Source organism: Moschus berezovskii, chromosome 10 (assembly GCF_049115385.1).
Source record: "Moschus berezovskii isolate FMDL1 chromosome 10, NW_MosBer_1.0, whole genome shotgun sequence".
Taxonomy (NCBI): Eukaryota; Metazoa; Chordata; class Mammalia; order Artiodactyla; family Moschidae; genus Moschus; species Moschus berezovskii.
Window position 1 is genome coordinate 26136449 of NC_142469.1, and position 12110 is coordinate 26148558.

A 12110-nucleotide genomic window follows, 5' to 3' on the forward strand; every position below is an offset into this window, starting at 1 on the left:
TGAAGAAGCAACTTAGGTTATGTTAAGAAATGTTTTAATCTAATTTAGTCATTTTAATTGTCTGATTCTTTAAATCCTACCTCTACCCTGCCACCAAGAAGCTATGTGAGTTTGGACAAATTAGTTCACCTCCCTAAGCCCGAGATTTCTCATCTCTAAAATGACACTAATAATACTTTCCTTGCATAATTGTGAAAAGGATTAGATGGACAGCACATGTAGACTACTTGGTACCCAGCAGATGAGTAAGATATTGGAGCCATTGTACTTATTGGCCACATTTCAAGTACAACTATAAGGGAAGAACAAGAGGGGAATATTAGACAGCTGGGGTCCAGGGCCTCCAGATGCACCCCACATGGCATGGAAGGAAGGTAGAACTCTAGAAATACTAAGGGGTGATGCTTGCAGTTTCAGCATCTCCACTTTGCCCCAGGACCCAGTAGCAACACAGTGAAAGTGACCATGCCAACATAACAACAGCACTCTACGAACAGAGTTTGTTAGTAAACATGAGGCTTTTAGGAGGCAACTATAATTCAGATCGGGTTCAGATCGTCCTCACGGATATAGGGTCTGACTCTGAAATTGCATGAAATTTGGGGAATGTTCTTGCCTAAGATGGTTTGGTATTTGAACAAGAACAGCAGATTGTCTCTGGTGAGATAGATGCACAGAGTGCCCAGCAGGCTGTAGCAGTTCTGTAAAGGTTTACTGAATCCAACTAAAGTGATCCATTCTGAGAGAGCCTGGACACTGGTGTGTGGATGCGGGACAGGCTCTGAGTAGCCTGAGACATCTGCTAATTTGAGGCTGCAGAGCACTGCCCTTAGTGACTGGTCTGAAGCCAGACTACACTGGGACCCAAATCCCAGCTCTAGCATGTAACATCTTTACAACCTTGGGCAAGCTACTTAAATTCTTTGTATCTCAGGTCCCTTCTTCTAATGTGAGGACAGCAAAGTATTTCATCAGGTCAGAGGGAGTATTAAATGAGAATTAAATGACATAAGGTGACTGAAGCCATGAAATTAAAAGATGCTTGCTCAAATGTTAAGTGGAAAATCTGGTGAAGATGTCCAGAGGTCTTTGGTTTCTGTAGATTTGGCACCGGAAAGGAAGTGATAATTACAGACATACATTTTAGATTTTCTAGTTGTATTAGTTTCCTGTGGCTTCTGTTTAACTTGGGGTTTGTTTATTTATTTTAAAGAACAGCATTATTGAGCTATCATTGAGATACTATGAATTTGCACTTTAAAAATATAGTTCAGTAGTTTCTAGTATATTCACTGAGTTGTACAATCATCTGACTTTATTATTATTGTCTTTTATTGGCTGTGCTGGGCCTTTGTTGTGGCACATGGGCTTCTCTAGTTGTGGGGTGCAGTCTCAGTAGTTGAGGCATGCAGGCATAGTTATGGCATGTGGGATCTTAGTTCCCTAACCAGGGATTGGACCCAGGTCCCCTGCATTGGGAGTACAGAGTATTACCCACTAGACCACCAAGGAAAGTCCCTAACTTGGAGTTTAAAACAGTAGAAATTTACTTTCTCACAGTTCTGAAGGCCAGAAGTCCGAAATCAGTATCCCTGGGCCAAAGTCACGGTGCTGGCAGACACACTCCCTCCCTCTGGAGGCGCTCAGGGACAATCTGATTCCTGCCTTTTCCAGCTTCTGGGGGCTGCAGGTACTTCTGGTACTGTGACATCATCATTCCAGTCTCTGCCACACATCGTCTTCTTCTCTGCCAGCTGTTTCACATCTCCATCGCCCCCACTCTCTTAAAGACACAGGTGTTATCATTGAGGACCCTCCTGGATAATACAGAATAATCCAGGATAACTGCCCCATCTAGCTTCCCTGGTGGCTCAGACAGTAAAGAATCCACCTGTAATTCAGGAGATCCGGGTTCAATCCCTGGGTCGGGAAGATCCCCTGGAGAAGGGAATGGCAACCCACACCAGTATTCTATGTGACTTCCCAGGTGGTACTAGTGGTAAAGAACCTGCCTGCCAATGCAGGAGACACCAGTTCGATCCCTGGGTTGGGAAGATACCCAGGGGAGGAAATGGCAACCCACTTCAATATTCTTCCTGGGGAATCTCTTAGACAAAGAGCCTAGCAAACTACAGTCCATAGGGTTGCAAAGAGTTGGACACGACTAAAGTGACTTACCACAAGCTACACAAAACCTTTACCTTAATCATATCTACAAGGTAAGTCTACAGGTTCCAGGGATTAGGATCTGATATCTGTAGAGTCTTTTAGCCTATTTTACTAGTCAACATGCAAAAAACCTAACATCAATGGCATCTAATCCCATCACTTCATGGCAAATAGATGGGAAAAAAATGGAAACAGTGACGGACTTTATTTTCTTGGGCTCCAAAATCACTGCAGATGGTGACTGCAGCCATGAAATTAAAAGACAATTGCTCCTTGGAAGGAAAGTTATGACAATCCTACACAGCATATTAAAAAGCAGATACATCACTTTGCAGACAAAGGTCTGTCGAGTCAAAGCTATGGTTTTTCCAGTATTCATGTACAGATGTGGGAGGTGGACCATAAAAAAGGCTGAGCACTGAAGAATTGATGCTTTTGAACTGTGGTGTTGGAGAAGACTCTTGAGAGTCCCTTGCACTGCAAGGAGATCAAATCAGTCAATCCTAAAGGAAATCACCTCTGGATATTCATTGGAGAAGGCAATGGCAAGCCACTCCAGTACTCTTGCCTAGAAAATCCCATGTACGGAGGAGCCTGGAAGGCTGCAGTCCATGGGGTCGCTACGAGTCAGACATGACTGAGCGACTTCACTTTCCCTTTTCACTTTCACACATTGGAGAAGGAAATGGCAACCCGCTCCAGTGTTCTTGCCTGGAGAATCCCAGGGACGGGGGAGCCTGATGGGCTGCCGTCTATGGGGTCACACAGAGTCGGACACGACTGAAGTGACTTAGCAGCAGCATTCATTGGAAGAACTGATGCTAAAGTTCCAATACTTTGGCCACCTGATGCAAAGCGCCAACTCATTGGAAAAGACCTTGATGCCGGGAAAGATTGAAGGCAAAAGGAGAAGGGGGCAGCAGAGGATGAGATGGTTAGATAGCATCACTGACTCAACGGACATGAATTTGAACAAACTCCAGGAGATGGTGAAGAACAGGGGAGCCTGGTGAGCTGTAGTCCATGGGGTCACAAAGAGTCAGACATGATTTAGCAACTGAACAACAACACTTGTTAATATGTGATACTAGTAAAATATTAATGAAGATGAAATTATATGAAGAAAAGAAATATTAGAACACTGGTAACCATAAATATAAAACAGGGAAATTAAAAAGAGCCCCTACAGGGAAGTGAGAAGGAAAGAGGAACAGCCCAAGGCAACAGTCTGGGTAGGGGTGGAGGAAGTGTTTTACATTCCAATGATATAGTACTTCACAAAGGACAGCATTTGGGAAACACTTCAGAGAATCAGAGGAGAGTTGAGAAAGAATCATTGAGTTTATTTTAACTAGTAGGAAAAATACCCCAAAATTTAGCCAATGTGGATTTATTGACATGGGAGTGAGAAAATCAACTGCAGTAGATTGAGTATGGAGTCCCTTACCTCTGCGGTATACTTTGTCCACAGGCACAGGTGGAAAGGAGAATGGTGCAAGCACATAGCTTGGCGAGTCTCTCTTGCACGTTATTCTCAGTTGAATTTGACTTCCCAAACAAAAGCTCAGAGGCCCTAAACTTGCCAAGGTGGACATGACCCATATTAAAAGAGGAAGACATTGTGTTCTTCCCACATAAATATGTTTGCTCTTCAGCTAGAGAGAGGTCAGTGACAAAGGTTTATTTATCCTTGTAATTGTTTAGCCTTCTCTCTTTTTAGGATGTTAATGACTAGACTAACTAGTCAAGCAGTGGTATTTTAATCATTATAATATTTTGCAATATCTTCAGAAGGACTAAATAGTAAATAGTTTTAAAATTTTTCTAATACATGAACATTAGGTAGTCACTAGTCTTTTAGATGAGCTTCTCAGGTCACTCAGTGGTAAAAAATCCACCTACTAGTGCAGGAGACACAGGAGACATGGGTTTGATCCCTGGGTCGGGAAGAGCCTCTGGAGAAGGAAATCACAACCACCCCAGTGTTCTTGCCTAGAAAATTCCATGGACAGAGGAGCCTGGCAGGATGAAGTCCATGGGGTTGCAAGGAGTTGGACATGACTGAGCATGCATGCACAGTCTTATGGATCTCAGACAGTGTGCTGAGCATTGTGTTAGTTGTCCATTCGTGTCCGACTGTCTGTGACCCCATGGACTGTAGCCTGCCAGGCTCCTCTGTCCAGTCCATGGGATTCTCCAGGCAAGAATACTGGAATGGGTTGCTATTACTTTCTCCAGGGGATTGTCCCAACCCAGGGATCGAACCCAGGTATCCTGCATTACAGGCAGATTCTTTACCGTCTGAGCCACCAGGGAAGCCTGCTAAGCATTATAGGAGATAATATAAATATTAAATACTACTTGTAGCTCACTCGGTAAAGAATCTGCCTGCAGTGCAGGAGACCCGGGTTCGATCCCTGGGTTGGGAAGATCCCCTGGAGAAGGAAATGGCAACCCACTCCAGTATCCTTGCCTGGAAAATCTCATGGACAAAGGTGCCTGGTGGGCTGCAGTCCATGGGGTCACAAAGAGTCGGGCACGACTGACTAACAACAACAAATATAAATATAGTAAGACTATTAAAAGATTAAGATTAGTAGTTAACACTCTAGTGCCTTGTATTCAACAGGCACTGATCTGAATGTTTTACATATTGACTAATTTCAATAATCTGATAAGAAAGGAGACACTAGTGTGATACTAGTATTATTGCCCTTATTTTATAGAAGAGGGGACTGAGGTACAAAGATAAGGAAAATTCACACATCCAGGAATATGAAGTGAGGATTATCTGGGCCATCCATATGCCGGAAGACTTCCCTGATAATCTAGCCTATGCTGAATTGCGATCTCTCCTCCCTCAATGCTCCCTGAACTGCTATGACATACATTTTTTTCAGCATCTTCAAGAAAACATCTCTAACACACTTATTTTAGGCAGGGGCAATGCAAATAAGCATTATTTCAAAGTGATTTAACAAAAATTAAGTTTTGATTTTAAGAAAATCTTCTAATACTGCAAATTCTTATCCATTTTTCATATTCATATTTACAGAGTACCTACAATGTACTAGGCACTGATCTAGAAGCTAAACTTTCAAAAACTAATAAAACCATGCCCCCCCCCTTTTAAGATGGAGCTGGTACCATCTTTCAATTTCATACAGTAATCAGCAGTATCACCCTTTAGTCTTGAGCTGAGATGAAGCCAACTTTTCCCTCACTGTGTACAAGAGACAGCATTGGATCTTTGAAAGAATTACATTGTGTGGTAGAAACTACCACTGCCCACTTTTGAAATTCTCCTTCTGGGGAAAATTGTGCTATCCTCAACCCCAAATGAAAAATTACAGAGGAAAACAATGGAAAATTGTACGTGGAGAATTTTTTTCCTTCAACATCTCCATCAATAACCCAAGGTTCTGAGAGGCACTACGTTCACAGTGTTGAGCAACTCATTTGATGTTCCTGGGACTGTTTTCTGAGGACTGTCTAACCTCAGTCATTTTCAGTGTGGCTTTCCATGACCCCAAGCAGCACATAGGAGTTAAGAGGAAGTCAAACTCCACTTATACCACTTCCCACCCACTCAAAGGCAAGAATCGAGGGAAATCTCATAACCTCAGTACTCAGAGTAAGGGAGCCTGGCCCTCTCCTCTGCAGCAGTGGCAAGTGAGCCCCAGAACTGCAGGACCTCATACCGTGCCTCAGCCCTACCCCATCAGAACTTATCAGTGAAACTCATTTGTCCTTCATCCCGAAAGAAAACTCTCAGACTCCTTCTTACTGCCCCATCCCTAGGCATGGTTGCCAGATAAAATACAGGATGTCAGGTTGAATTTAACTAGACATCCTGTATTTTTATTAGCTTAGTCTGGCAACCTAGCCCAGGTCTTTCAGCCCCTTAGGAGAAAAGGCCACCTGTATGCCGGAAGACTTCCCTGATCACCTAGCCTATGCTGAATTGCGATCTCTCCTCCCTCCATGCTCCCTGTCTTACTTCAGTGTCAGTTTTCCCCATAGCATTTATCATCATCTGACAAAGGATACATTCTGTTAGATTACATTTTGATTTTTTTTATTCTCTGTTCGCCCTGCCTCCCACCAGGCTGAAATCACATGAGACTACAGATATTGATATATTTTGTTTGTTATATATATATATATTCAGTACCTACAGTAATGCTTGGCACAGAGTAAATGTTCGATAAATATTTGTGAATGAACTTGATAACCATCTATTCATTTGATGTCAAAATGATATTGTCATTATGATAAATATCATAGGTACATTTATAATGATAACTAATCATGCAGATTTAAGGGACTAGATCTGATAGATAGAGTGCCTGATGAACTCTGGACGGAGGTTCACGACATTGTACAGGAGACAGGGACCAAGACCATCCCCATGGGAAAGAAATGCAAAAAAGCAAAGTGGCTGTCTGAGGAGGCCTTACAAATAGCTGTGAAAAGAAGAGAAGCGAAAAGCAAAGGAGAAAACGAAAGATATAAGCATCTGAATGCAGAGTTCCAAAGAATAGCAAGGAGAGAAAAGAAAGCCTTCCTCAGCGATCAATGCAAAGAAATAGAGGAAAACAACAGAATAGGAAAAACAAGAGATCTTTTCAAGAAAATTAAAGATATCAAGGGAACATTTCATGCAAAGATGAGCTCGATAAAGGACAGAAATGGTATGGACCTAACAGAAGCAGAAGATATTAAGAAGAGGTGGCAAGAATACACAGAAGAACTGTACAAAAAAGATCTTCACGATGAAGATAATCACAATGGCGTGATCACTCACCTAGAGCCAGACATCTTGGAATGTGAAGTCAAGTGGGCCTTAGAGAGCATCACTACGAACAAATCTAGTGGAGTTGATGGAATTCCAGTTGAGCTATTTCAAATCCTGAAAGATGATGCTGTGAAAGTGCTGCACTCAATATGCCAGCAAATTTGGAAAACTCAGCAGTGGCCACAGGACTGGAAAAGGTCAGTCTTCATTCCAATCCCAAAGAAAGGCAATGCCAAAGAATGCTCAAACTACCGCACAATTGCACTCATCTCACACGCTAGTAAAGTCATGCTCAAAATTCTCCAAGCCAGGCTTCAGCAATATATGAACCGTGAACTCCCAGATGTTCAAGCAGGTTTTAGAAAAGGCAGAGGCACCAGAGATCAAATTGCCAACATCCGCTGGATCATGGAGAAAGCAAGAGAGTTCCAGAAAAACATCTATTTCTGCTTCATTGACTATGCCAAAGCCTTTGACTGTGTCGATCACAATAAACTGTGGAACATTCTGAAAGAGATGGGAATCCCAGACCACCTGACCTGCCTCTTGAGAAACCTGTATGCAGGTCAGGAAGCAACAGTTCGAAATGGACATGGAACAACAGACTGGTTCCAAATAGGAAAAGGAGTATGTCAAGGTTGTATATTGTCACCCTGGTTATTTAACTTATATGCAGAGTACATCATGAGGAACACTGGGCTGGAAGAAGCACCAGCTGGAATCAAGATTGCCGGGAGAAATATCAATAACCTCAGATATGCAGATGACACCACCCTTATGGCAGAAAGTGAAGAAGAACTCAAAAACCTCTTGATGAAAGTGAAAGAGGAGAGTGAAAAGGTTGGCTTGAAGCTCAACATTCAGAAAACGAAGGTCATGGCATCTGGTCCCATCACTTCATGGGAAATAGATGGGGAAACAGTGGAAACAGTGTCAGACTTTATTTTCTTGGGCTCCAAAATCACTGCGGATGCTGATTGCAGCCATGAAATTAAAAGACGCTTACTCCTTGGAAGGAAAGTTATGACCAACCTAGATAGCATATTAAAAAGCAGAGACATTACTTTGCCAACCAAGGTCCGTCTAGTCAAGGCTATGGTTTTTCCCGTGGTCATGTATGGATGGGAGAGTTGGACTTTGAAGAAAGCTGATCACTGAAGAATTGATGCTTTTGAACTGTGGTGCTGGAGAAGACTCTTGAAAGTCACTTGGATTGCAAGGAGATCCAACCAGTCCATTCTAGAGGAGATCGATCCTGAGTGTTCATTGGAAGGACTGATGCTAAAGCTGAAACTTCAATACTTTGGGCACCTGATGCGACGAGTTGACTCACTGGAAAAGAGTCTGATGCTGGGAGGGATTGGGGGTGGGAGGAGACGGGGATGACAGAGAATGAGATGGCTGGATGGATGGTATCACCAACTCGATGGACATGAGTTTGTGTGACCTCCGGGAGTTGGTGATGGACAGGGAGGCCTGGCGTGCTGTGGTTCATGGGGTCGCAAAGAGTCGGACACGACTGAGCTACTGAACTGAACTGAACTGAATCATGCAGATAATTCATATTTATTGAGCATATAATATGTATCAGGCAGAATGATAAGCAGTTTTTGGAGATTAACTCACTGCTTAACAAAAATCCAATATCCTCATTCTACTGGTGGAGCTAACTCATAATGAGGGGAAAAGAATGATTGTCCAAGGGCTCACAGGGTATTATTGAGATTCAAATCCAGAAGTCTGACTTCTTTATCTGAGTCCTTTCCTTGAAAAAGAATGCTTTTCCCCAGGAACACTAAAAATATAAAAATAGTAATTTTTTTTTCACATTCTGAGGGTTGTCTTTTCAGTGTGTTTATAGTTTCTTCTGCTATGCCAAAGCTTTTAAGCTTATTTAGGTTCCATTTGTTTATTTTTGTTTTTATTTTCACTACTCTAGGAGATAAGGCAAAAAAGATCTTACTGTGAACTGTGATTTATATTAAAGAGTATTCTGCTTATGTATTCTTCTAAGAGTTTTATGGTGTCCAGCCTTACATTTAGGTCTTTAATCCATTTTGAGTTTATATTTGTGTATAGTGTTAGGGAGTGTTCTAATTTCATTCTTTAACATGTAGCTGTCCAGTTTTTCCAGCACCAGTTATTGAAGAGACTGTCTTTTCTCCATTGTATATTCTTGCCTCCTTTGTCATAGATTAGGTGACCATAGGTACATGAGTTTACCTCTGGGCTTTCTCTCTTGTTCCATTGATCTAAATTTTTGCTTTCATGTTTTGATTACTGTAGCTTTGTAGACCCAGAAAGACAAATTTCATATAATACCCCTTTTATGTGGAATCTAAAAAAAAAGGTACAGATGAACTTATTTACAAAATAGAAGTAGAGTCGCAGATGTTGACTTATGGTTACCTGGGCATAGGGGTGGGGGGAGGCATAAATTTGGAGATTGGGATTGACACACGTATACCACTATATATAAAACAGATAACTGATAAGAATGATCTGTATAGCACAGAGACCTCTACTCAATACTCTGTAATGGCCTGTATGGAAAAAGAATCTGAAAAGGGTGGATATACGTATGTATGTATAACTTATTCACTTTTCCATACATCTGAAACAAACACAACATTGTAAATCAACTATACTTCAATAAAAAATTTTTGAAAATTAAAACATGAGAAAGGGTTCAAATGCTCACATAAACTGTTAAAGACTTTTGAGTGAATAAATTACTGCCCCAGGCCAAAGAATTTTTTCAGTTGATTGCTATATGTGAAACAGAACCTGGATGTGGACAAAAACAGCAGACTTCAGTCATATTAATAGAGCATTTAATTGGAGGGTAAGTTGAGAGAGTAAGATCGTGACTGATGATCTTTTTTCCTTAGTTTAAAGCTCAGAATCTTGACTCCAATATACACTTCACCAAGGTACCATCTATATACTTAAAATGTTCTTTAGAACTTTATAAAGATGGTGAAGGGATCTGAAGCCATTCTAAAATGAAAATGATATTCATTTTACTAGCAAATACTTTGAACATAAATATAAACAACTCTGGATAGAATCCACTTTAAATTTCTAGTTTCTCCTCACTAAGGAATAGTCTGTACTTCTGTGACTCTCACGAAGGGAATTCCTTCCACTCGCTCTTTCCTTCCCCCTTCTATGTTAATTGTTCTTAGCTCGCACTGCTCTGTGCTGGTTTCCTTTTCCTGTGTCAAAATACTTACTATAATTTTCACTTCACTCTGTCTTTACTAAAAGATCCAAAGTTTATGTTAAGAACTCCCTGTTACTTGGTTTGAAGACTAGTGCTCTACACCATCCCCAGGTAGCAATGCATGGCGAAGCAGTAACCAAGGACTATTACTGGTTTACTATCAGTTGCCATTTTATGGACAATGCTTTGCTAGTCTTCTATTGAGCAACCAACCCAAAGATCAGCAATCTACAGCCAGCAGGCAAAATCCAGCAAATAGCTTGTTTTTGTCTGGTGCCACTAGCTAGGAATGATTTTTACAGAAAAACATTTGTAATCAGATGATAAAGGAGCAGTGAGGTTGAACCTCCATGAAGTAAAACATTATACCAAAAGAAAAAAAAAAGATCCATTATTTTCATTAGTAAACTTGCATTGAAAGAATTAATCTATTATTATTATTGTATATTTAATTCTGTCAATAAGAAGTATGGAAATTTGTTTTCTGTTTGCTACATAGGCACCTACTAATTATACTCAATGTGGTCTCTTGGTCCATGAATCTAAAACATTTACAATCTGGTCTTTTATAGAAAATGTTTGTTGATCCCTGATCTAATATTTGGTGTTGAGCATCATGATTTGAAAAAGGTCAGTTGTTAGTTGTTTTAAAAAAGACAGCAATTACAGTTTCACCAATTCCAAGTTTATTTATATGTAATTTGAGTATGCTACTTTGTGTTATCATTTTTAAAATCCCTATATAGTTGCTACACTCAGGATATTTTAGGGAGGAAGGAGAATTCGTTTTTGTTTTTTTTTATTTTCAAAGAATGCTGACATGTTTAGCCTGTTTGTCACGTTCCTATTGTCACAATTGACTAATTGTTACTAAGGCATTCCATTTGACAACTTGCTTTCAGTGGGTGCCACATTACATGCAGCACAGTGTAAAATACAATTCAGATCATCTAAAACTGTGTCAGTGAACACACAGTCTAGAAAGGCTTTTTGTTTGGGATCACCGCTTGCTGCCTACATCAATAAAGATGTTTATGATTTTATTTTTATTTTTCCAATTGACTACCATCTCATTTCAGAAAAAAAAATTAAACAAAGAGAACCTGCTGAAGAAAAATGAAAATTGTATGAATATCCACTCATCCATCCCTTTAACTGACCCCAAGAAAAGTATGGAGCATACGTAATGGAAGCAGAAAGACACAGTTGTGATTTGCTCCACATTAAACTTTTTTTTTTTTTAAAGCTGTAGCCTTTTTTTCTTGGAAGACCTTGAACCAGCAAGGGGAAGCACACATAGGAGTGACTGCATCCCTAAAGCTTGGTCTAAAGGCCATCCTTGACTTAGCCAAGCAAGGCTTATGGAGTAAATAAATTCAGCCTGGACCTTGCCTATTTATTCATCATTTACTAATCCACTCAACACACCTTTACTGAGCATTCACAGTGAGCACTAGGACAACAGTTTCTGCTTCAAAAGAATTTATAGTTCAATTAATCCTGTTCTACCATGGTAATCCTAGGGTAAATATAATTAGCTGTCTCACTTTGTTTACCTACATTGCCTTCACCTTTTAAAGTTACCAATATCGTTACTCCTAAGATATTAAATATATGTAGCCCAGCCCTGCCATTAAAACCTCATCCTGGGACCACCTTCTTAGCCTTCCTTGTGGCTCAGATCTCCAGACCATATCCACAGCACCTCAAGCCAAGATTCCTCTTTTACTGCCCGATTTTCTCTCTTTCCCATTCGTTCCTTCAGGAAAAGATTCATTCTACAAAGTCAACTCCCACTTTAGAAAGTGAACTCTAGATGAGAATACCAGCTAATGTTGATCAGTTCTGATCAATACACTTAATTCTGTTCTGTACACTTTACCCAAATTAACTCACTTTCCTCTCACAAGACCCTTA